Below are 26,288 nucleotides of genomic sequence, written 5' to 3' on the forward strand. Positions count from 1 at the left end.
TTATAATCGTACTGAGGGCCTTTAACTCTGTCGTATCCTCATGACTTTATATTTGTTCGGCTTGAATTTCATCAACCATTTAGCAGACCAACTTTGGAGTCTGTCTAGGTCCCCTTGTAAGTCGATGTAATCCTTCTCGTTTTCATTTCCTTCGTGATCTTTGCATTATCTGCAAACATATTCAGCCAGGAGTTCATAAACTCTGGAAAGTCATTCACACAGATCAATGGTTCCAGACCAGAACCCTGAGGCACTCCACCAGTAACCACCATCCATTATGAGAAGGCTTCTCTGACTTGTGTCCTTTACTCCCATTCACTCTCCATTGGAAGATTCTCCCCTTTATCCTGCCTGGTGATCCAGCCTTTTACTCAGCATTCCATGCGGCAGAGTATCAAATGCTTTGTGGCAGTCCTCTTACAAGTAATCCATCCAGCTTTCCCTTTTCTCTGAGAACTCACGCTCTCGTAGAAATCGAGGAGGTTCGTTGCACGCGACCTCCGTTTCTTAGATCCGTATTGCCTCTCAGGTTATTTCTTCTCTGTTGAAATTCACCCATTTGCTATCTTTTCCAGGAACTTCCAGATCACATTCGTCAGGTGAACTGGAATCAGGACTGAAGTTTAGCGTCTCTTCTCAGTCTCCTTTCTTATAGATGGGCATGACATTTGCCCTTTTCTACCCCCTTAGCATTTTATCTTTTACCAGCGACATGTAGAACAGTATTTCAAGAGGTCTGTCTGGTGTATCTACACACATCCTTAACATATGGTGAAATTCTATCAAGACTATGAGCCATGAATGGTTCAAGATCCTTTAGTATTCCATTCATCTCTTCTTTACATATCATATATTTCAATGTTTTCCTAAACTTCCTCTCCATCCCATCTCCGTAATGTTGGGGCTAAAGGCGTCTTCTCCTCTGATAACATCTTGGACCATATAATTCACTTCCTAACATACTCATAAATCTTCCTCTATAATTCTTCCCTCTGGATCTCTTAGCCTGAGTAGTTACTTTTTCAAATTCAAGGGGAAGATTTTGGATTTTCTCGTGCTTTGTTCACATAACTATTTTCAGGGTTTTTTTTTCTTCCTCCTTTTTTATCCTGCTATACTCGTTCCTCACTCTCTCTCTCTCTTAAACCTCACATATGCTTGCTGGCTGGAATGTTGCCTATACCTTCGTCACTACACACCTCGAAGCTCCCTCGATTTTTGACAACTGTTAAACAAATCATTCTTCTCTCTCCCTCAACCTTCCTTCCGCAGTTAAGGCTAGAGGGACCCATGGTCCTACTTCCAATCTATGCTACCAAAGGAATCGTCGAGGTTTGTGTGTACTTTCCATGATCATATCTCCTTAAGTCCTGTCTCGTCTCAGCAGCTTTAACTTCTTCATTTACCACATCGTCCAGCTTCAGCATTACATTACCACTTTTCCCCAACTAGTGTATCATATCTACAACGCCTGCGCTAACCATAACGGTGCACCAGTCTCTCTCATCCTTGTGTGTGTTCACTGGCAAGCTGGTACGTGATACTTTCCTGTAAACACTAACTCGTTTCTCCATTATTCTCGACATAAAGAGACTACATTCCGCCAGTCTGTCTCTTTACAACTGAAATGCTCCATTATCAATACTTCGCCTTCTCTGAGAAGTGCATTTTCTACCGTTTCATTGTACCATCCTGAATGATCCTTCGTTGTCAATAAACAATTTGTTCTGGATCGTTAAAATTCCCAGACGGTTTATGGAATATCAACACGACTTTTCACTTTTTCTATTGTTAGTCTTTTTAGTATGTTTGTGTGTATATATGTGTACTAATCTGTTTGTAATGTATGGTTAGGATTTTATACTCAAAGGGCCCCATGTGTATGTGTGTGTGTTTGTGTGTGTGTGTGTGTGTGTGTGTGTGTGTGTGTGTGTGTGTGTGTGTGTGTGTGTGTGTGTGTGTCTAAAAGTTAAACTTTGACCTCAACCGTAATGGTAGGTTAAAGGTCACTGGTATTGAGGGTGTAGTAAGTAATAAGGGTACAAGAATGATAAGCCTTAGCATGAAGATGAGGGTGTAATTGGGGGGTGTGTGGTGATGATGGCGTTCGCACTGTAGATGAGGGTGTAGTGAGGAAGTGTACGGTAGTGAGCAAAAAAAAAAATAAAATCGATTCAGTCTAAGTTCGGGTCCGGCCATGAGCCTGACATAGTGAAGATAAGGTACGGCGAAGAATGGCTCAGCGAAGTTAAGAATACTGTCAAAACGAGAGTTTAGGAAGGAGTGTAATAGTGAACACAGAATGCACTAAGCTCGATGAAAATAAGGATATTGTGCCAAAGAAGACCAAAGAGAACCAAAAAATGAAATATCCAAGTAAACTTAAAGGAACATAATAAAGATAAGAACACTAACAAAATGAATTTGTTGTAAAGATGAACAATTTGAAGCTGATAAGATAAGGGCATTGTGAAGATATGAATGAGTGTAGTTAAGAGTATATTAAATACAAGATAAACCTAGCTCAGTGAAGATAAGGATATTGGGTAGACAGGATATGGTGAAGATGAGATAATGAAGATGAGAATGTGAGAAAAAATGACGGTGGTGTGCAAAGAAAAACGTAACGAATATATACGTTCGTTGTGAGCACCATTGTGTAGTGGTAATGAAGGGGAAGATGAAGGTGCACTGATGATGATAAGGTAGTTTAGATGAGGGTGTAGAGAAGATGTAATCAAGTATGGTTCAATAATAATAATAATAATAATGATAATAATAATAATAATAATAATAATAATAATCAAATTAATAGTAGAATTAATAGCAATACTATTACTTTTACTACCAATACAGAAAATCATAATAATAATGTTTAGTATAAATAATAATGACAAAAATGATGATAATAATTATAATATTAATAATAATAATGATAAAATAATAATAATATCAATAATAATAATAATCAATGGTTTAAGGAACGAACTGCAATTATAATATATAAAGAAAATGTACAAGATATAGACTTGCGAGGACGTAGAACAGAGAGAGAGAGAGAGAGAGAGAGAGAGAGAGAGAGAGAGAGAGAGAGAGAGAGAGAGAGAGAGAGAGAGAGAGAGAGAGAGAGACTGGGGATTAAGAGCGAGTCTGCCCTCAAACATCACTGTAGAAGTTTAATGGCAGTTGATCATGTCCACAGTGGGTAAGGCTGTTCTTGTAGAGGTCTGTACTACAGTCTTTGAGTGGGGTCGATGCAGAATGAGGCACCGAACTAGTACTCTAGGGAAAGGAACAACAAGTCGCAGGCGTTGAGGGTGGCGAGTTGAGAGAGTGGTGCAATGTGTGTGTGTGTGTGTGTGTGTGTGTGTGTGTGTGTGTGTGTGTGTGTGTGTGTGTGTGTGTGTGTGTGTGTGTCCTAGTGTTTGTTGTGCGCTTTGCTTTGCTGATACTGTGTTTTTCAGTCCAATGTTTACTCTCGTGATTTTTTTTGCCTCAACCACTCTGGCATCGTGTCAAGGACCAAGGCCATCATACCCCCAAGGGTCGTACTCCCGTGCTTAAGGGTCGTACCGTCGTGCTCTAGGGTCGTACCGTCGTGCTCAACGGTCGAACTGTCGTGCGTAATGTTCGTGCCATCCGCGTTCAAAGGCCGTACCACTGTTCTTAAGGGCCGTACCATCATGCTTAAGGGCCGTAACATCGTCCTTAAGGGCTATATCATTGAGCTAACAGGGCCGTACCATCGTGTTTAAGGGCCGTACCATCGTGCTCAAGGGCTGTACCATCGTCTTTAAGGGCCGTACCATCGTGCTTAATGACCGTGTTACGGGCCATCACGCCGCCAAACGAAACATGCAGCGGAACGCCCTAAGGAGACTACGAATCCGGTAGGCTGGATGCGTGAGGCAGTCACGAACTTACGAAAATACCGAGACGATCCATACAACGCCCAGGAGGCGTTAGAAGATCGTCACTACCGACCGGATGTGTTAGACGACCACGAAAATGCGCGAGACAGCCATTAGTAATAGGGTTATGCGTGAGACTGCCAACGCAATGCGTCGAATGCATGATAACGATATCTGTAGTGTGAGGAGGGATACACATCTACGGATGGTCTGGATGCGTGAGACGACTTTCCCAGATGGTGAGATGACTCCTTGCAGCCGCTGTCACGCGGGAGACGACTCACTGCAGCTGCTGGGATGCGTGAGCTGACCACCGCATTCAGTGAGGTGCGTGAGACGCTTTTAGTTCAATTGCTTGGGATGCGTGCGATCACTACGTAGCACAGCGGGTGCGATGCGTAAGACAGCCACGACAGATGGTGGAATGTGTATGATAAACCTATCACACGGAATGCGTGAGGCGACCACTAGGTGTCGCGGAATGCGTGAAAGTGTGAGTTCTGTAACAGCGACCGAGCGACTACGAAATGCGGGAGACGAGGTAGCCTGGCAGCGTAAGCTGAGTGAGAAGTGCACACCATCACGAAATTGGGTCAAGATGGTTGTTCGTTATGCAAAATGTGTGTGGCAAACTATTACCAAAGAAGGCGTAAGTCGGAATGAGTGTAGAAAACTAACGCATGACGCATGATGTTTAAAAAAAAAAAGAAATAATAGCCACCGTAAGAGGCGTCAAGAGATCTCTTGACTTTCCAACGACATGCGCGAGACGATCGCTACTGCGAAATGCGTGAGATGATCATTTCCGCGAGATGCGGGAGACCACCACTACCGCGAGATGTGGTGGGAGATGACCACAACCGCGAGATGCGGGAGACGACCACTACCGCGAGATGTGGTGGGAGATGACCACGACCGCGAGATGCGGGTGAAGACCACCACTACCGCGAGATGCGTGAGACATCCAAAACCGCGAGATGCGGGAGACGAACACCAAACCAACAGAATAAGGAGAGGCACACACACTTGTAATAACCGAGTAACGATGGAACACATCAAGTTTTCCCCGCGAGTGGCAAGCAAAAGTTTCCAACCAGTCTGAAAATCCTCTTGTGTCTTGTTTAGACAGACAGACAGACAGACAGACGGGCGGCAAACAGACACAGACGGGGCGAAGCCTTTTGGAGGTGACAGAACTCTTTCGCTAACTCGGCTACGCTGGGCTAGGCCGCTCGAGGGTTGGGTAGGTGGGTCTGTGTGTGTGTCGTGTCGACTGGGGAAGAAATCACTCACTACCGCACACGACCGCGGCTACGAGGACACTGCCTGCTCAGGCCAGCTGCTGGTACCACCACCCACCACCGACCACCACCACCCACCCAACCCAAACTCCAACCCTAGCCCCGCCCCTACCCATCCCACCCCACCCTTCCCAGCTGCGCGCTCACACACACACACACACACACACGCGGACCGCAGGCATGCACGTAACGTTCTCATACTGGCGAGGATATATTTATGGAGACGTGGACAACACGGGCGTGCGCGCATACACCGTGGTCATACCAAGTATGGGTTGTGTGACAGGGTATACCGAGGCGTGTCGAAGTATAGTGTACAACACCTTGTGTTTTCGTATTTACTGTGTGACACCATGAACACGAACACGCATACATGAACACGCATACGTGTTCGTTACTCTTTATATCAGTGATGTACATGTGCGTGTGTGTGTGTGTGTGTGTGGAATATCTCGTGCGTCATATATGGGGTCCTCTAGGAGAGTACGTCTATGGGCCATCGCACGTCTTCCTCTCCCTCACGGGACTCTTACACACACACACACACACACACACACACACCACTACGTACATCATTCGTTCTTTCCTTGATCCTATTTCTTCATAAAATTTCACTCTCCCTCCCTCCCACCTCAAACTCCCTCACCCTCAGTAACTCTCCAAGAATTACGGGTTCTCTTGGGAAAATGTACCTTAATGCTGTATATCATATATCCTAAACTCACCACCTATGCCTCTGTCACAGTTAGAGACATAGTATTTTTTCTCCACTGGTGTAAAAGCTCAAACAGTTCGCCTCTTCTTCTTCGATACAGTGATTGAGTGAGTCATTGAGTATTATGGTTTGAAAGCTTAAAAGGTTTTTATCAGGTCACTGCTTACTCTTTAGTCTTCCATGGTGAACAAATTCAATGCTTTTATCCTTTCCCTAAAACTGTTTTTTTTTTTTTTTTTTCAAGCCAATCTTGCAAAACCAGTAGACTCGGAGTAGACTGCCCTGATGAGCCAACGGATCACCCGAAGTCCTCTTTCTTTCCCAGTGAGTTCGTTCAGACTCCCTGATCCTTTAAGCCCCTCTGCCTGTGAACACTCCAACCCGAGCACTCCCACCAACACCTCCCTCACCTCTTGTACCAGCAGTGCCTCACCCCACCGCTTCCTGAAAACAGACACTGTTGCTGCTACATCTCTCCTCCTCCTCCTCCTCCTCCACTTCCTTCTCCTTGAGAAGGAGGAGAGTGAAAAAATGTATCATGCAAACGAGGAGATTTATTGTGTAAATTAAAGAGAGGATTACAAGGCAAGGCAGCCTCTTTTGTCAGGGGAATGATTATATTACTCAAACGTACGGGGGGGGGGGAGAACTAGATTAATAATACACGTGAGATGTGATGTCTCGCCTGATACAGCCGCCATGTTGTGTGTTCTACAAAAGATATATGGCTCAATTTCAGTCCCCCCTGTAGTGGTAATACTGTATGAGTAATTTTTCTCTCTTACTCGTGTATAGAGATTACTATCCCACCTAAGTTTTTCATATGGATGAGAAATGCTGCTCTGTATTACTATGCAACAGAATAGGGTCGACGTGTTGACCTCGTCTGGTAAAGCAAGATACATACACACACACACACACACACACACACACATACACACACACACACACACACACACACACACACACACACACACAGTTTTAGGGAAAGGATAAAAGCATTAAATTTGTTCACCATGGAAGACTAAAGAGTAAGCAGTGACCTGATAAAAACCTTTTAACTTTTCAAACCAGACTGACGGCGTAGACTGTAAACAGTTCTTCGAAAGGAGCAGGGACAGAGCAACCGCAGAACATAAACACGAAATCAAGCAAGAAACTTGTGAATAATGACGTAAATAAGTATTATAAGTATAGTATAAGTGTGGTGGTATAGTATAAGTAAGGTGGTATAGTATAGTATGGTATAAGTGTGGTGGACGAATGAAATAAACTGAACCGAGGATGTGATAAATGTGAACCACACACACACACATGTGAAATAGGTTGTACGTTGGTGGAGAATGTTCAAGAGGTGAGGGATCCCACGAGTGTACTAATCCCTCCCCGTAGAATTCAGACAGGTAATTACACACACACACACACACACACACACACACACACACACACACACACACACACACACACTGACATGCTGAAGTCCCTTTCTCTATTCACCGAGAGGTAATCACAAATAACCTACGTAATCAAACACATCCACAAAAACACGAGCACACAAATACAGGCAAAAGCACACTTACATACAGGCACATAAAGGCACACACAGAAAATCGCACATGCATACAGACAGACGTGGCCAAACGCAAAGGAAACACAGAACACATACAAGGACACACACACACACACACACACACGCACGCACACTCTCTTGTACTTGTCATGTTATCTTTTCAACCTACAAGGCTTCAGCTGCGTCAGGCTCTTGCCCTGTGCCTTGTCACCTACTATAAAACACACACAAACACGCACGCAAGCCAACACACACACACACACACACACACATCCTTAACACGAGTTCAAGAACATCTTCCTGCACCAACCTCACACTCTCTTGAGTTAGAAAAGAAGCTGGTGAGGTAGGACGAACACTGGGTACAATAATACTAGACCAACGGATGGAGAAAGAAGACGATAGATGCGATATGGAACTTGAGGGAGAGAAGAGGGAGCGCGCTGTACATCAGTGTGTTGCCACTTAAGGGGTGAGAAGGGGGTCTTGCTGCACATCAGTGTGTTAGCGAAGGTATAAGAATGAAACCAGACACGTCAAAGAATAGATGCAAGGGTGAGAGACGAGTGAGAACCCGCCAGATTCTCTGGGAACATAACTTGAGAAAATGGACTTTCACAACCACAGTACGGAAGAGCGTTACAAAAGAGTCCGTGACTTACTAATGGAAGGAGCCCAACAGACGAATGATAGTTGGAGGAAAGGGAATGGAGAGGATGTGTGAAGAACGATATGTGGTACTGCAGACGGCGGCCGAAGGATACAGAGAGGAGAGACATAGTAGGGATAAGATATTAGACGGAATAACAAGTGAATGGTATTCGCCGTTTGTAAGAACCGGGGGGTGTCCGGGGTCAGGGGTCACAGATTCGAATTCTGGTTGCGGAAGTCGGTCTACAGTCAACCCAACTGTTCAACCTCCCTTAAGAGGTTGGTTGATAAACTGAAGGCAAACAAAAACGAACATGTACATGTGTATAAACGTAAATGTCTTTGAATGTGTATGTATATGTATGTATATGTGCAAATACTGATATGTATATGCACATGTGCGTGTATGAGCCATTCTTCGTCTGTTTCCTAGCACTACCTCGCTGACGCGGGAAACGGCGATCAAATATAATAAAATAATAAACAAAATAATATATATAGTGTGTGTGTGTGTGTGTGTGTGTAAATGAGTGGCCTTGACGAGGATATTCAGTCGCCCTTACCACATCAGATACCATAAAAAATGAGCACAACAAAGTAAAAATGAAGTAGAGAAATTTACGAACCACATGTGTGGTTGCGGCAAATGAGAATTCAACCCGTGTGACCTTAAGACTTATCAAGAGATTATTCTCATGGAAGAAAATAACTGGACGGTCGGATGCAGGTGGACGAGGGTCAGACGAGGATGAATCAGAGCTGACTGCCAAGTTCCGAAGTGCATCCAGTACGGAGGATGTATTATAACTACCTCAGCACGAACGAGATGCAATGAGGCAGAAGCCATGGAGAGCATCTATATCTTCTTGATACAATACATACAATTAGTATTCTGACGATCCTTGTTACATATTGAGGCATACGACTTGTATGAAATCTCGCCCTATGGACTCAAGGACTATGGGCAAACACTCGACAGGCCACATAACACGTTGTTCAGAAGTTCAAAGGAAGAGGAGGCAATGCCTGTTCTCATTCAAAAGCAATATGGAAACTCACTGAAATGAGCAGGGTCTGCAAAAGGTGCTCGAAAAGATAATCAGAAAGAACATGGATCAGTCCTTGCAAGTGAGAAACCACCGAAGTGAGAAGCTGCAAGAGTGTTTTCAGATGATAGAAGTCACGAGTTTCAACTCCTCTACATTTTCATACGGTAGATATTGACCTAAAACTAGAAAACAGTGATGGAGGATGGTCTATGGTTGCCAGGACTGGCCAGCTGTAAGGAAACCAAGCAAAATAGAAAAAAGAATTCCATACAGATATAAGAAGAGGACATCTGTGGTCAATCGAAAACCGCTGGGGAGGAAGGGGAACAGCGAACACGTCAGAGGTGTTCTTTTCTACACTGGATTACAACAGTCATTGGTGTTCCACATGGCTCAGACTTAGGGCCACTTTTATTTCTAAAATTTGTGATATGTGAGAAGGACTGGAATAACATCTGAAAAAATGTCAGCAGATGATAAATGCACGAGAGAATTAACGAACCTTCAGTGTGGCAGTAACCTAGAGCGAGACGCAGACACTGAAAGGCACAGACATAAAAGACAACCTCGAAATCTGTAAGTTTATGCACAAGATAAACAATTTTCATAAGGCTTACTTTTCCTGACCTGTGTTCTGAGCAATGTCAGTAATGTCAGGAGTCACTATGAGCGAGAGTGAAATTCACTTGTTTTATTTCACTTTTGGAAGATTCTACACTTACAGTTGTTCTTAGATGCCAGTAGCTATTCCCTCGAAAGATACACCACTGAGGAAACAAGGTCTTGCTCGGACCCAGTTTTAAAGCTAAAGGCAAACAAATGCATTGGAAGATAACTATAACAACACAGGTGTCTTTGGGTCTCGGTTCGATATTGAAAATAAATATTTGGTTTGCCGAATACCCACAATGCTCTCTGTATTCTGTACTGAACCTTGATAACAGAGAAGACGGTGGAGTCTTTCTCCGAGTAGAGTTCATCCTAATCTTGAGGTGAAAAATACAGCGGCTGTTTAAATCACTGATGCTGTTTTTTGTGTTTCTGGAAATTAAAGAGTAAACTTCGTTAAAAAAAATTACGGTAAGAATAAATTACCGGTTCCCCCTCGGCAGAGGCACAGGAAATAGACGACAGAAGTTACATCCACCAAAAAAAAATCTGTAATGAACAAGATTCTGTTACTATAGTGGGAGACTTGAACCCACTGGTTAGGTCTAAGTGGAGAGAACCCTTTAGCAACAGCTCTGGACGCAGGCTCGACCTATACTGACTCGACAGTGCCCTACACATCATTCGTTGAGAAACCGACGCGTGCCACACACACACACTACACACATCATAGACTTAGCGCTATCCACAAATGAGGACCTTCTCTGCGGTGTTGACGTTGGAGAAATATTTAGTACAATTCATCCTCAACAAATGATCATCTTCGTGGTGAAGTTGAACACAGCTTGTGCCTCTCGTCAAGGTGAAACTCGTGAAAAAAATGCCAGATTTTTTTGACTTGCAGATTTTCAGGGTCTGCTCAGGTAAATCTGGGATGATATCGAAAATGAAGAAATAGACTTAGAATGGAAAAGCTTCAGTAAAACTTTTAAAGAAAGTAGAATTAACTGCTTTGTCAATGTGTAGCAGGAAGACAGTCATTATCCAAAAATAAGCCAACTTGTAGATCAAGGAAATGAAGATTTACTTGTTTTTTCTGAAATATTACATAAGAAACTCAAAGGAAACAAATTAGAGTTATGTAAATTTACTTAGAAGAATTAAGAAACCCTTACCTCAAAGTACACGTCAGTATGAAGCGTTTCTTCCTGAAAATAGCAAAACATATCCCAGTCAATTCTAGAAATAAGGTTGATATCAAGAGTTATTACCAAGCCAATCAGTCCATTAATTACAGAAAACGTAAACTTTGATTCAAGAAAATGAAGTCGTGGCAAAGATCTTACAAGATCTTTTTTTTACCATGTATGTATACAGCTGAGGACAAAACTCGTGTCTCCATAGCTAGGATAGAGATACATTCTACAATATACCGACACACAAGCTGGAGATATACCGACATAGAAGATATATCGTCCTCACTAAGACGAATGAAGATAAGTACAACAGCAGGGCCAGATCAGCTTTATCTGAGGACAACGAAACAAGCATAACATCACACAGATAAGATCGTGATTGCACTTCCCATTGACTCGAAAAGACCCAGTGATCTGTTGCTGTCTGAATTCCTTTGTCCTCCTTTGTTTCGTACTGAAAAGACATGCCATCTGGCCAATCTTTAAGACATGCATGTTTAACTGTAACTTTAGTCTAAAGATCATGCTACCTTATACATCTCAAAAACAGATTTTTCATTTTACATCTATACCATTATGATACAAAATCATACATCTGTCTAGCAGCAACCTTAAACCAACAACTACGACTCCTCATATGTTTTAAGGAAAAGGTCTGCCTCAACAGACACTGAAAACCTCAAAAAATCAACATTATGGGATTTAGACCAACCTAAAACACTTGTCTTTATGACACTGACTTTAAATCTTAAACTAAACATCAACCCACTTAATGTATCTTACAATGTATGCTTGTTTGACCTTGCAACTTTTAACCCAGGACCAAAAACACCGCCGCCCCACACCACTTACTGTATCTTAAAACACACGCAAGTCTTTGACCTCAGCTTTTAAACCATAGACCACACATTATGGTGTAGGTGAAGTACGAACAACGCGCTCTCTCTCTCTCTCTCTCTCTCTCTCTCTCTCTCTCTCTCTCTCTCTCTCTCTCTCTACCCTGCGTCCTCCCGCCCTGCCCCTGTGATCTCTGAAGTCCCTCACGTACCAGGCGGCCTCCCATCTATCACCATCAATCCTTATAAACTGTCATACTTATCTTTGCCCTGAAAATCACCATAGGATCCCTACAAGGATTTCTACTCTCTTCCCTACCACCTCGCAGGGCGACGTCGCCGTGGGGAGAATTAAGCCTCCCTCTCCCTCCCTCCCTCTCTCTCTACAGATCCTCACTAAGTGAATCCCGGTGAGTTGGTTGTGTATCTACTTCGTGGCGTCGTAATGCTGGTAAAAAAAGGGGCCGCCCCGCCGACCCTCACCCGCCATACACAGAGGCACCTGAGACTCGACCTTCGCCTCCAGAGGTACATTACCCTTCCCGGGGCTCTGAGTTCCGCTCCATGATGCAGCAGCGGCTGTGACGATCAGGTGTTGCTGTGGATGACCACCTGCCCTACGTGCTTGCACACACGCTCTCTCTCTCTCTCTCTCTCTCTCACACACACACACACACATACAAACACACGCTCATATATATATATATATATCCCTTGATGATGTGATTATTACACGAAAGTGCACTTGGGAACTTGTGTTTCATTTTCCCCGTGAACTCGCAGGAAAGTTTATATATATATATATATATATATATATATATATATATATATATATATATATATATATATATATATTCTAAAATAAATATATATATATAAATTTTCCTGCGAGTTCACGGGGAAAATGAAACACAAGTTCCCCAGTCCACTTTCGTGTAATAATCACATCATCAAGGGAGACACAACAGAGAAACATAACAGTAAGTTATCTTTCCTGTTCACTGTCATGCAGTTCACAGTCAAGTGGCTCAGAGCACATTGGGATATAGTCGGGTATTTCATTCCTATGATTCACAGTAATGTGGTTCACTTGGTTCACAGTAATGTGGTTCACTTGGTTCACAATAATGTGGGTCACATGGTTCACAGTAATGTGGGTCACATGGTTCACAGTAATGTGGTTCACATGGTTCACAGTAATGTGGGTCACATGGTTCACAGTAATGTGGTTCACATGGTTCACAGTAATGTGGTTCACATGGTTCACAGTAATGTGGTTCACATGGTTCACAGTAATGTGGTTCACATGGTTCACAGTCATGTGGGTCACATGGTTCACAGTAATGTGGTTCACTTGGTTCACAGTAATGTGGTTCACATGGTTCACAGTAATGTGGTTCACATGGTTCACAGTAATGTGGTTCACATGGTTCACAGTAATGTGGTTCACATGGTTCACAGTAATGTGGTTCACTTGGTTCACAGTAATGTGGTTCACATGGTTCACAGTAATGTGGGTCACATGGTTCACAGTAATGTGGTTCACATGGTTCACAGTAATGTGGTTCACTTGGTTCACAGTAATGTGGTTCACTTGGTTCACAGTAATGTGGTTCACATGGTTCACAGTAATGTGGTTCACATGGTTCACAGTAATGTGGTTCACTTGGTTCACAGTAATGTGGTTCACATGGTTCACAGTAATGTGGTTCACATGGTTCACAGTAATGTGGTTCACATGGTTCACAGTAATGTAGTTCACATGGTTCACAGTAATGTGGGTCACATGGTTCACAGTAATGTGGTTCACATGGTTCACAGTAATGTGGGTCACATGGTTCACAGTAATGTAGTTCACATGGTTCACAGTAATGTGGTTCACATGGTTCACAGTAATGTGGTTCACATGGGTCACAGTAATGTGGTTCACATGGTTCACAGTAATGTGGTTCACATGGTTCACAGTAATGTGGTTCACATGGTTCACAGTAATGTGGTTCACATGGTTCACAGTAATGTGGTTCATAGTCCAGCGGTTCATCTCCTTTGGTTCTCATTCCTTTGCTTCACTAGCAAGTTAATTTCTATTGCTGAATCCATCAATTTGCATAATTCATATTTCATAATTTGAATTTTTCCTTAACTTTTTTTCAGGAAAGTTTAATGGAGAGTACTTCTAGGAATACGAATGAATTGTGAAAATCACACTTGGTGATATACTGCTTAGCGTTACTGTCCATCCGTCAGCACGGGCCTGCCCAGGAACGGACCCACATGGGTCCGAATCCTGGGCGTGGCAGTCGGCCTACATCCAACCCAGGTGTTCATCCTCCCCTCGAGGGTGGTCGATAAATGGGTTATTGGCTTAGGCTGTGTGTGTGTGTGTGTGTGTGTGTGTGTGTGTGTACTCGTCCAGGAATACAGATATAATGCATATATCCAAGGTTAAGAGACGGGGCAACACGACTGTAAAACTACCTCCCCGTAACACACACAGACAGACAGACAGACAGACACACAGACACACACACACACACACACACACACACACACACATTTTCGAGAGATGCAGAGATAGAACACCCAGAGGCCATTAAGTGAATCTAAAAAAATAATCTACATTTTACAAAAGGATGTAAAGACGAACTTTTACAGCATAAGAACTGTGGATGAATGGAATAAATTGAGCACACAGAACTTTTTAAAGCTGTATGACAGTACAGAAAGTTTAAGGGATGAGGCCACGCGAGTGGAAAACTCCCCTTCAACCCTCGCAAGTAAAAGAATTTAACAAAACACCCACACACACACTCGCACACACACACACACACACACACACACACACACACACACACACACTCGCGCACACACACACACACACACACACTCACACACACACATACACCACGAGGTTTAATGGTTAGCGTTATTGACCATGAGTCTCTTGGGGTCGGGCCCGCATGGATTCGAGTCCTGGGCGAGCCAAGGGGCCCACAGTCAATCCCAACTGTTCATCGTCCCCGCGGAGCTGGTCGATAATTTAGTACCTAGCTCAGGCTGGGATGTGTGTGTATACACACTGGGGTAGAGACATGTTACCTACATACAAGGCTAAGATACGAGCCACCATTAGGGCAAAACTCTCTCCCCGTAACACATAGTGATCACACACACACACACACACACACACACACACACACACACACACACATTTATATCTAGAAAAGGCAAACCAGCTACGTTGACGCTCTTGACCTATATACTACTAATGGTCATGATGGAGTTTTTCCAAACGTACTGAAGAAGTGTGCAGATAAGCCTCGAGATGTTCCATGAGGTAAGACAGATCACCATGGGTCTGGAGGAGGGCGAGTGTCATACCAGTCTTTGAGAAACGAGAGAGGGTTCAGGTCTGTCATGAACTGAAAATGATAATCTGGAAATGGATCGAAGACTACATGCAAAGGAGCAACTACCCGAGCGAAAATAAACAGAGAGATTCGGGGTTCAGACGGGGGTCCTGCGTAACAAACCTCTAAGACCTATATGAAGGCGAGATCGACCTCTGACTAAGGAGAAGGGGGTGTGGACCGTGCGTAATCTAGGGTACCGGAAAGCATTTGACTCTATCCCATGTAAAGGGAGTTGGTAAAGATATTGGATCTTCAGAGAGGAACAAAAGGCGAGACTCCTTTAATGGATAGAAAATTACTTCTATCCATTAAAGAAGTCTCCCCTTTGAACACTATCCTTGGGGCTGTCACACCCGAAGCTTCTCGAAGCTCGTTTGTTCTGTGGGGTTCACATATGTGTACGACCACATGGGTCCCTCTACCTTCATTCTCGTTGACCTGAATATGACAGCAGATGACGCCAAGACCATGAAGAAGGCAAAGAGTGAAGACGTTTATATCCATTTACAAACCTCAAAGTTGGTCTGATACATGACTGATGAAATTCAACCCGAGTAAATGCAAAATAATAAGGATGGAATACAGTGGGGAAAAAAAAGCCTAGATACGAAGAAAATCTTGCAGAAAACAGGCAGCAGGATTTTGTGTGTGCGATAAGGAGTTCAGTATTACGTTGGGTTGTATATCAGGCGAAAGCTAGAATATTTCTCAAGAATGGTCACTGTACTTAAAGAAGAACACCAAAGTAACGGAGGAGGTCACAAGGAGGGCAGCAAAGATGCTACCAGAGTTTAGAGACCTGAGGTACAGTGAGAGAAGAATAAAAGTGACTTAATGACAAACTTTAAGGTTTGAAAGAACGAAAGACAGAAGGATCAGAGGCAGAGCATAAAATTAAGAAAGAAACCCACTGCAAAGGGTGAAGGATTTTTTTTTTACAGTGTAAGAATAGTGGTAGAAAGAAATTATTAAGTAATGAGACCGTAAATGCAGATGGGATAAAAAAAAAAGTTTAAGAGGATGTATAACAGTAAAGTTCAAGAGATGAGTCTACTACGAGCGTAAAAGTTTCCTCCCGTAGAAATCGACAATTACAAATAAGTAATCATAAGTAATCAATGATTACACACACACACACATTGTTAGGATGGTCTTCAGGTCGCCTACAACCAGTCTTTCTTAAAAGAATCATTAATTCACTTGACACATTTCCTCACCCACTATCACCTCTGCCTGCCCGCCCTCGACCTACATCCTTCACTGTGTATGTCTCTCTTCCTCCCCTCTCCCGTAGCCTGTCTTCTGCGCAGCATGAGAAAGCGGAGGATACGACAGCCACCTCTCCTCCTGCCTGTCTCTCTACATCTGGTTCACGGGGAAGTGGAGGAAGCTGCTGCCTCTCCAGCCTGCCTGCATCTACCTCTGGTATATAAGTAAGCGGAGCATGCAACTCCTGCCTCCTCTGTTGCCCGCCCGCCTCTACCCTTGGTGTACCACATACATAATCAAAATAGTCGTTTCATCTTTTGCCAACGTCGCTGATAATGCCTTTATTGTTCGAGTATTATATCCGACTCCCTTTAGTTACTTCGTCCCGGATGAACCTCAGTTGTACTGTATCCCACAGCCGAGCAAAATTCTCTTTTCAGGGAGAGATCGCGTTCTGCTACACTCCGAATTCCAAATTCTCAACCCTCTTACTGACTCATTTGCTATTCTCGTCCTCCTATGTTTTCTATGAATAGGCGAGTCTGTTCGTCTATTATCTTCGTCAGTTATCTGCTTCCTCTTTCTGTACATACAGCAACTGTGAGTTTGATTAACGTAGTTACACAGTTTCTGATTCTATATTGTGCCTCTAATTTATGTCTACTGTTTCCATGGCTACAAGAGACAAGAAAGACATCTCATGAGACTTTTCTGATACTTTATGCACTGTTGTTCTTCCCTCAGACTGCTCCTCACTATTGAAGGTATCTCTAATGTCTTTATATTGCTCCCTCAAGGTCTGTCCTTGTTGAGAAAAAAATAAGACTTGTATCTTCTTTGGGCTAGACTGTGAATCAAATACATGTATCTTTTTTTCCTTCAATATCGGAAAATTCTGCCACGCGCTATTCAGAAATGCATTACCCATCTCTCTGATCTTCAGTTCTGTGAGTATGTTTGAACTTATTTCCGTCAGAAAGGAATTCGCAATGCACGCCTCGTATTTGGTATTCAAATTCAACAGGCCCCCACAGCTCCCTGGTTCGTTCCCTGCCAATAGCTCATCTTTCCCCAGCGTTAATACCAGCCCCATCATCGTGCACGAACCCGCCCGCCTCAAACAGCCTCTGTTGCTAAAATCCCCAAGTCTGTTACTGCTTATCGATACCTGTTAACAGATAACAGCGCCGGCCACGATGGTGAGGATGAAGGCGAAACGCCTTCATTCTAAACGCAATACACGACAGAGGCAGTCATTTAAAACAATTTCCTTTCCCCCATCTTGAAGTTCATTTTGAATACGTTTTTCTTCAACGAATGTTATCTGGACGTTTCCTTTGTACTATGAAAACCTGTCCCTGCTGATGGTTTACCATCTACACGTCCACATCCTCCTAGCCTCGCAGTGAAGTCCTATCTCTCACTCCATCCTCATCAACCTATCCACTCACCTCTGGCAACAACAGACAACAGTCTTTGTGACACACATCCCTCTAGCCCTTGGTACTCCTTCACATCAGTTATGAAGACAGTCAAGTTTTAAAGAGCGAAAAAAGAAAAAATATAACAATCAAAACAATGATAATATTATCGACAGTATTAATCAAGCACAAACTGTGCCTTCAAGGAGAGAAGGGGTGAGTATTATTGCCACGAACAAACATGTGTCGCTGGCAGCATCTGGTGCAGACTCGAACACTTGTACAGTTTCTCGAGATTACGTCAACATCCACACATTATCTCGAGTATCACGAGCTCTACCGAGTACAAAAAGGAACTGGAAATTCCTTTGGTTTTGTTAAACAAAAACACAGTGAGCGATTACGTGAAGCACAATAGTTTGAAGTATAATCATGAAAAAAAAAAATATATGCTAGGGATCCATATACACAGCCACGTTCCTTAATCGATACTACACACAAACAAAATACACACACACACACACACACACACACACACACACACACACACACACACACACAAGTGGTTCCCAAAAGATGCCACTAGCCTGCTGGGTGTGTTTCAAATAATGACAGAACCTTTTATACAAACATTAAATCTTATTTTACCGTCGGAATCTAGTCTGACGCTTTTTAGGAACGCATGTCAGGTTCTCATTCTAATATCATAACCCCAGGTTTACGTCTGTAGGGGAGAAAGAATTCTACCTCCCTATTCCCTGCGAGTCGTGGAAGGCGACTGAAGGGGTCGGAAGCGGGGAGTTGGAACTTCCTCTATTCTTGTATTTCAGTTTCTATAAGATGGAAGTGAAGAAGCCAAGCGGGGAGTGCTCATCCTCCCCGAAGGCTCAGGTTTGGGTGTCTGAATGTGTGCGGATATAACCAAGATGAGAAGAGAGGAGAGTTAGGAAGTATGTTTGAGGGAAGAAACCTGGATATTCTGGTTCTGATTGAAAGAAAACTAGTATAAAGGAGAAAAATAGTTTGCAAATGTCTTAGGAGTAAATTTAGTGGCTGATGAGAGGGCAGGAGCTAAGGAATGGGTAGCACTACTGCTGAAGCAGGAGTTGTGGGAGTTTATGAGAGTGCGAGGAAGTGAACTCTAGACTGCTGTGGGTAAAAAAGAAAATGGACTGCGAGAAATGGGTGAGTAATAATGCTCATGTACCTGGCCGTGAAAAGAAAGATCATGAGAGGCAAGCGGTTCAGGAGCAGCTGAGTAAGTGTGACGGCAAAGACCGGGCAGTAGTGGTAATGGATTTCAATGCAAGGTGAGAAATGAGGCAGTTGAGGGCATAACGGGTGGAGTCTTCAATATCATGAATGGAAACGGTGAAGAGCTTGTGGAGTTGTGTGCGGAAAAAAGGACTAGTGAAAGGGAAAACCTGGCTTAAAAAGAGGGACATTACAGTAGAGGGACAGTACACAAATATACGTATATGAGTAGGAAAGATGGTTAGCGGCATTGTTGGATTACACGCTAATTGACAGCCGAGCAAAATCTTGAGACTTTTGGACTTGAATGTGTTGAGAGGGGCAGCTGGTGGTTGTCTGATCTTTACCTTGTGGAGCTAGAGTGAATATTTGTGTAGAGGTTTTCGGAAAAGAGGAAGCATAATGATTGAGAAGAGAGTGGTGAGAGTAAGTGAACTTGGGTAAGAGACCTATTTGAAGAAGCATCAGGAGAGACTGAAAGCAGAGAGGCAAGATGTGATAGTGAGCTAAGCTAGGGGCGTGGCATGTGCGAGAAATGAGTAAGGTGGGAGGTGGGCAGATTAAAAAGAGTAGTAAGTGGTGGGATGAAAAAGTGAAGTTGCTAGTAAACAGAGAAGAGAGAGTTTATTGGCGAGACTTACAGGAAAGGAGTGTAAATGATTGGGAAATGAATAACAAAAAGCGGAAAGGAGGAAGGTGCAGGAGTAGAAAAAGAGGGCAGGGAGAATAGGACGATATTTTGGAGGGAGGTAATAATGTGCGAAAACCAGGAGACCAAATCGGAACATCGTTTTCCTTCATTTTCAACCCTTACACCCTCCTCTTGACGTTTTGTCACTTTCCGATTTAAATTCTTTCCCTGTTAAGTGCTGCCCGCACACTTTTCTCTTTCACATGCAGCTTTACTTCGTTATCCTACAATTCACTTCCCTTTCTTACCTGCCACACACACATATCTCACATACTAGCACTGCTTTCTTAACCCCCCCCCCCCCCACTCCCCTAGCTTTGTTTACTCTCACCTTTCGTCACTCTACACTCAACCTCTCCTGGTATTTCTTCACACGTAGGTCTCTTCCAAGCTCACCAACCTCTTTTCACACTCATGTCATTTCATGTTTCCCAAAAACCTTTATAAATCTTCAACCTCACCTTCACACGTCCCACCAGCTGTCCCTTTCAGCACATGCACATCCAAGAGTCTCCTTTGCATGACTATCAGATGCAATGCATGATTCAGTAATGCCCTCTTACCATCTACTCAACCGCGTATACTTTTGTATGTCCCCTCCTTTTTTTTTTTGTCTTTTTTAAACCCGATATTCCCAATCGTCAGCCTTTTTTTTTTTTTCAGCACACAACTCTATAAGCTGTTCGCCATTCCTATACACCTCACCGAACACCACATACCGCCCAGTTAACCTTCAACTGCCACATTACTCACCCTCACATTTAAATCGCCCGTCACCAACCAACTAACTAGCCAGACGTGTTTGCAACTGCTTCGATGAAATACTTTCCGAGATAAATACATTATCATTTCTGTTTTTACCAAAATAATCCTGAAAAATTTATAGTCAATCCTTATAGATTAATATATACGAAAAATAATGCCATAATATTCCCGAAAAGTTTATCTATTTTTCAAATCAACATCTACGTAAAATAATATTCAATTGTACATGAAATCACCAAATGAAAGAGACGGAACTTTTACAACGCAATTAGGATAAAATTCATAATTTCTACATCATTCATAGATAACGTAACTCTGCAGTTATAATGTCAACCTTGAAATAAAATATAACTGAAGGTATGAGGATAAATAATGCGAGGATAACTGGACTTACGTGCGTTCCGAGTCTCGGGGTCTCGAGGTCTCGTTCAGTGATTCAAGAGTTAGCTTCGAACCTGGCGAACACATCTTCACTGCGCCAGCAACTGAATGTTTACACTTTTCTTCATGTATTTACACCCGAAATAAGTTGTTTTTAGGATTATCGAAAGTTGTACTTGTGTTCACTGGTATGTGAAGAGTTTTGACAACGAAACACTGGGGTAACACAGCGCAAAAAACGCAACAAAAACAACTTGACAAGCACAGACACACTGGCTACATCCGAACATCGCCAACGGTCTGGGTGAACTAACACGAATCGGAGTGCTGTTCTTCCGCCCAAGTATATGACGTCAGAACTCCGTACGTTTTCTCTGGTGATTGAACATTGTAGAAAATGTGGTGTCGGTATAATCTGATTTTTAATTACTCTTTTTTTTTCGTGCAAGTTCTACAAGTTAAAGTGTATATCACTGCATTTTAGGAATGTTGTAAGATTATCACCGAGTGTCGGTCAGTAACTAGACTCATAATTAGTCTGAATACTTTAAATATCCATCAAATGACTTATTCTATGATGAACTATTTTTCTTTTTCGAAGTGACCGACACGACACAGGCAAAACATGCCCCATTCGAGGCCATCTCGGATGAAAGGAAAAAAAGAATTCAAAGAAAGAAATGAATAGAGTCCCTCAGGTGTTAGTATATCTGACTGTTTAAAGGACGAGAGGTTATTATAAGAGGGAGAGACGAGATAAGGAAGGGATTTCAACAGGTTAGCTGTTCGAGGGAAGGAGGAGGTATCACAACAGCTCATCCTCGAATAGCCGGTTTCCCCACACAAACTGTGGGAAGCAGCAGGTAAACGTGTGACGCGGGTCCAAACTCTGGGAATGGGAACACGTGCAGACACTTCAAAAGAACAATGGTCAAATTAATATTCGTACAATAGAGAGACAGAGCGGCACCATAGAGGCGTACGGAGAGGGAGGGTTGAAGAGAGGTAATGCCAGGAACATCAAGAGAACCGGAAAGCCAACCAGTCCTGTGACAGATCCCCAAGGCACATCACCAGTTCGTTAAACCATTGAGACCTCTCATTCGCTCACATCCATTCTCTAGTTGTCATGTGTCATGCACGGGAACAATAGCTCCCCTATCCACATCCAGGCCCCACAGACCTTTCTATTGTTTACCCCGGCTGCTTCACATGCCCTGGTTCAGTTCAGCGACAACGCGTCGTCCCCCTGTAAACAACACTGCTCCAATGCACTCTATTCCATTGCACGCTTCCCGAAGGTTCAGAGAACTCAAAATCACTTCATCATTCTGTCTCCAATTCAGTCTCATCCTTCATAATTTATCATTCTGATAAATACATCCTCTTTGTAAACCTGTCCAATCTCATTCTCTTTTATGTCCAAACCAATTCAGAACACCCTCTTCAGCCCCCTCGACTATACTCTCATTATCACCACAACTCTTTCTTACTCTGTCATTTCTTACTCGGTTATCCTTCGAGGCTCACACCACATATTGTTCTTGAATATTTCACTTCCAACACATCTACCATCTTCCCCACACTGTCATCTATTGTCCATGTCTCGCATCCATACGTCTTCTTAGGGACTACTCTACCTTCAGCCATACCCATCTTTCTCCTCCATGACTGTGACCTCTCTTTCCACAATTTCTTCGATGCTCCTAAGATCTTTGCCCCCTCACACACCCTATGACTTACCTTAGCATTAGTTCCATTCGCTGCCATGTCCACTCCCAGGTGTTTTCAAAACCTCACTTCCTCCAAGTTTTTTTCCAGTAAAACTCACATCCCAACTCACCTGTCCCTCTGTTCTGTTGAATCTAGTAAGCTTCCTTTTATTCACATTTGCTCTCAATTTCACGAGGAAGTTCTTGGTTATTTGTGAATAAAATGAATAAAATATAGTTGGCAGTCGAAGTTCGTCTGGGTGTCCAGCTGACAAGAAGTGCCAAAGGGAAAGGAAATCATTTAGTGAGAAGTGGGAGGACAAAATCTACAACGGAACTATCCCTTTGCCCAAGGGTTGTACGGTTCACATTCCTTATATTTCTGCTAGCTCTGTAGGGGATAGGATCACAGCAGGAACGCCTCTCAAACCTATGAAGACATAGAGGCAGGTCTGACAAACAGGAGACCAAGGACGAGAAAAAAAAAAAAACTGTATAAACAACTGGACTAACATTACGTTATAAAACCTCCAGCCGGAGTGATGCCGGTACGTATGAGATCAATAAACACAACCCAATCATTGTACAGACAGTGAACGGAGATGCCCGTCCAATTTCCTGTTAAAAAAGAAAATAGAGCACGAATATTAGAGACGTGCTGGATGAATTTCGGACAGTTGCTGATCCGGAAACCCGGATAAATGTGAAATCCGGTGACTTATCTGTCAAATGTGAGAACAAGTTGTGAAATATTTCATAGTGACATTGAAATAAAAAAAGAAGGAGTGGCAAGCCTTGTTAGGGAAAATGAAAAATGTTTCATGAAAAAAAAAACTGGCCAAAAGGTCAGACGTGAATAGGGACATCATTTCTTATCAGAAAATCTTATTACAATCGTGGTAGACAGGCTGATAGATTTAGATGGGATAGAAAAAGATAATCCATTAGGAATAGATTCGCTAAGGCGTGTTGGTGTGAGACTTTCCTACGTTATTTGTTTAACAAATCTAGTGAGATAGGGTAGAAAACGAGAGAAAAGAAGAACAATGGAGGGACGTGAAGAACTCTTTTTTGGAAGTAGCGAAAGATTGCTTCCTTAAGCAGCTTGCTCCAGAACCTGCTAAAGAAACATTTCATTACCTAGATTTACGTAATACAAAATACAATGAGCATTATGGATACAGGGAGAGGTTTATGGGATGGTAACCAGACCGTAATCCTGTTGCATCATTGTTTGAGAAGGATGAAAATACTGCTTGGTTATCAAAGCTCTTTCGCGTGATGCAATACTTCTAAAACTGTTCTCCGAGATTCACAGGAACTTAACCGAGCTGCAGATGGAATGACTCCAGACGCACTGATCTGATAAAGACATAAGAGGCGGCCAGAATGATGACACGAGACAAAGGTAGAAAAAAAAAAGAAAAAAAGGGAGTTCGGAGGGCTGCAAGTGTCAGTGAAAATAAGACGACCAAGCGTTCAAGTCAAGCCCTAAAGGGTTTTATAATATGTATGAAACAATTGCTTGAGAGAAAAGTGGTCCCCTGGAAAATCTTTTCATGGCAACTTGTACGAAACGAAAAGGAAATGAGTATACGTAAGTATGAGGGTATTGTTATTAGTTTGTCGTTGGAAATTCAAGGGTGGGCCGTTTTGATAACCGTTTCTTCCCCTACACATCGAAGCTTTGGAACTCGCTCCCGTCAATTGTTTCTTTCTCTTCACTTCAAGGCTTTGGAACTCTCTACTCTCTCATATCTTTCCCAACAAATAAAAACCTGTACCTATCAAAAGACGGGTTTTTGCACTTCCTCCAAAATTCGTAAATAATTTTCTCGTTTTATTCTTACACTAACCTCTTAATATCTAAATCAAGGTCCTGGCCTTGATGGGGACTTTTGTCCATGATTGGAGCCTCCAACGTAATTATATAAAGAAAAATTACGTATTTACTGAACACGAAGAAGAGAGAGTATCTGAGGCAGGAGGTACTGGTGGAGAAGGGGTAGAATGTTAGCGGTGCAGACTACAAATAAAAGAGACGCGTCCCTAAACTAACAGATCGAGTGGAACCAAGCGAACCTACAGGCTGCTAACTCAATAATGTTTTAAAGGAATTTAAGGAATGGTTTAATGTTCCATTAATTAACGCTCGACATCAGTCAGATCGAATGTCAAACCGTGAAAGACCGCTATCGTAGTCTACATTAGCTGTTGTTTTCTCAAATTGTCAAATCTGTAGTTTAACGTCGACAGTGAGACTAATGCAAAAAGCGATAGTAACTAATTCTATCTATAGTTACCGACGTAATTACACAACCTAATCAATCAGGACACGAAGTGGGGCTTGACCAAATTGCGTTCGTGTTTTATTTACCGTCATCCATCTCACACAGGTGTTGGGTGCGGTGGAGAGTGGGAGGAAGTGTGACAGGGTCTGTCCCGTTTCAGTAAAGCTTCTGTTACATTTCCTCACGAAAGATTCACAAACCAGGAGGAGGAGGAGGAGGAGGAGGAGGAGGGTGCTCCATGGAGCACCTCCGCCGCCTTGGATCGCAGAGCTTTTACTGTGAGCGAAATTAGGGAGGGAAGTAATATTGCTTTGAAAATATTAAAGAAAAAAAAAAAGATTGTATTTAAGTATTTAGGTTAAAGGTGGGATTTTTCTTCAAGTTATGAGTCAGGTATAAGTTCCAAATTAACCAACTTAGACGAAGTTCAAGCTTACCCCCCCCCCCCAACCCTCTCTCTCTCTCTCTCTCTCTCTCTCTCTCTCTCTCTCTCTCTCTCTCTCTCTCTCTCTCTCTCTCTCTCTCTCTCTCTGCACAACCTCCTCTCACGACATCTTACGAACTCCTTCTCCGCAGCCTCACTACCCCATGTACCCACTTACAACCCCCGGCCCTACAACGCACCTACACAAGAGCAACATAACTCATGACCCATAATTACCCCTCCTTCTCTACTACTCTGTCTACAAACCTCGTTTGCTTCCTTACAACCCATTGCGCCTCCTTACAACCCTTAACTTCTTCTTTTCCTCCAGCATACACCCGCTTCCTCTGGCTCTATAACCTCACTCACACCCTTGCTTCCACAACTTCACTCGCCCAGCTCCACAACATTCTTTCCCCACAACCAACCTTCCTCACGGTTTGACAACACCTCTTCCACACAACCCTTGCTCCTCCTACGGTTTCACAATACCCGCACCTCACAACCACTCAACTCCCGCTTCACGGTTACCTTCATCTGACTACAACCTTCGTGTGACTACAGATAATTTCTTCTCTTCACACCACCTTCTTCCCCCCTTCACACCACCTTCCTCCTCCTCCTCCACAACCTCCTTTTCCTCTTCCACGGTCTCCTCCTCCTCCCAACAGACCCCTCCTCCCCCATTTCTTCTTCCTCCTCCTCCCCTCATAACCTCCTCCCTCCACACGACCTCCCACTTCACCCACGACCTCCTCCTTCGAAACGACTTTCAGTTCCTCCTCCACAACCTCCTCCCATACGAACTCTTCCCCCCACCCCCACCCTAAACCTCTCCCTCCGACAAGTCCTCTTCCAATAAGCTTCTCTCAACAACCTCCCCTCCTCC

General features: G+C 43.2%; 1 protein-coding gene across 1 annotated transcript in view; it reads right to left on the minus strand.

Moving 5' to 3' along the window:
• The window catches only part of LOC139750253 (uncharacterized), a 427,080-nt gene extending 421,832 nt beyond the window's left edge, over window positions 1-5,248 (minus strand). Inside the window, exon 1 of the mRNA XM_071664832.1 lies at window positions 5,205-5,248. The gene's annotated coding sequence lies outside the window, so the exon portion shown is untranslated. The remainder of the gene's footprint in view (window positions 1-5,204) is intronic.
• Window positions 5,249-26,288: the final 21,040 nt, after the last annotated feature.

Source organism: Panulirus ornatus, chromosome 1 (assembly GCF_036320965.1).
Source record: "Panulirus ornatus isolate Po-2019 chromosome 1, ASM3632096v1, whole genome shotgun sequence".
Lineage (NCBI taxonomy): Eukaryota > Metazoa > Arthropoda > Malacostraca > Decapoda > Palinuridae > Panulirus > Panulirus ornatus.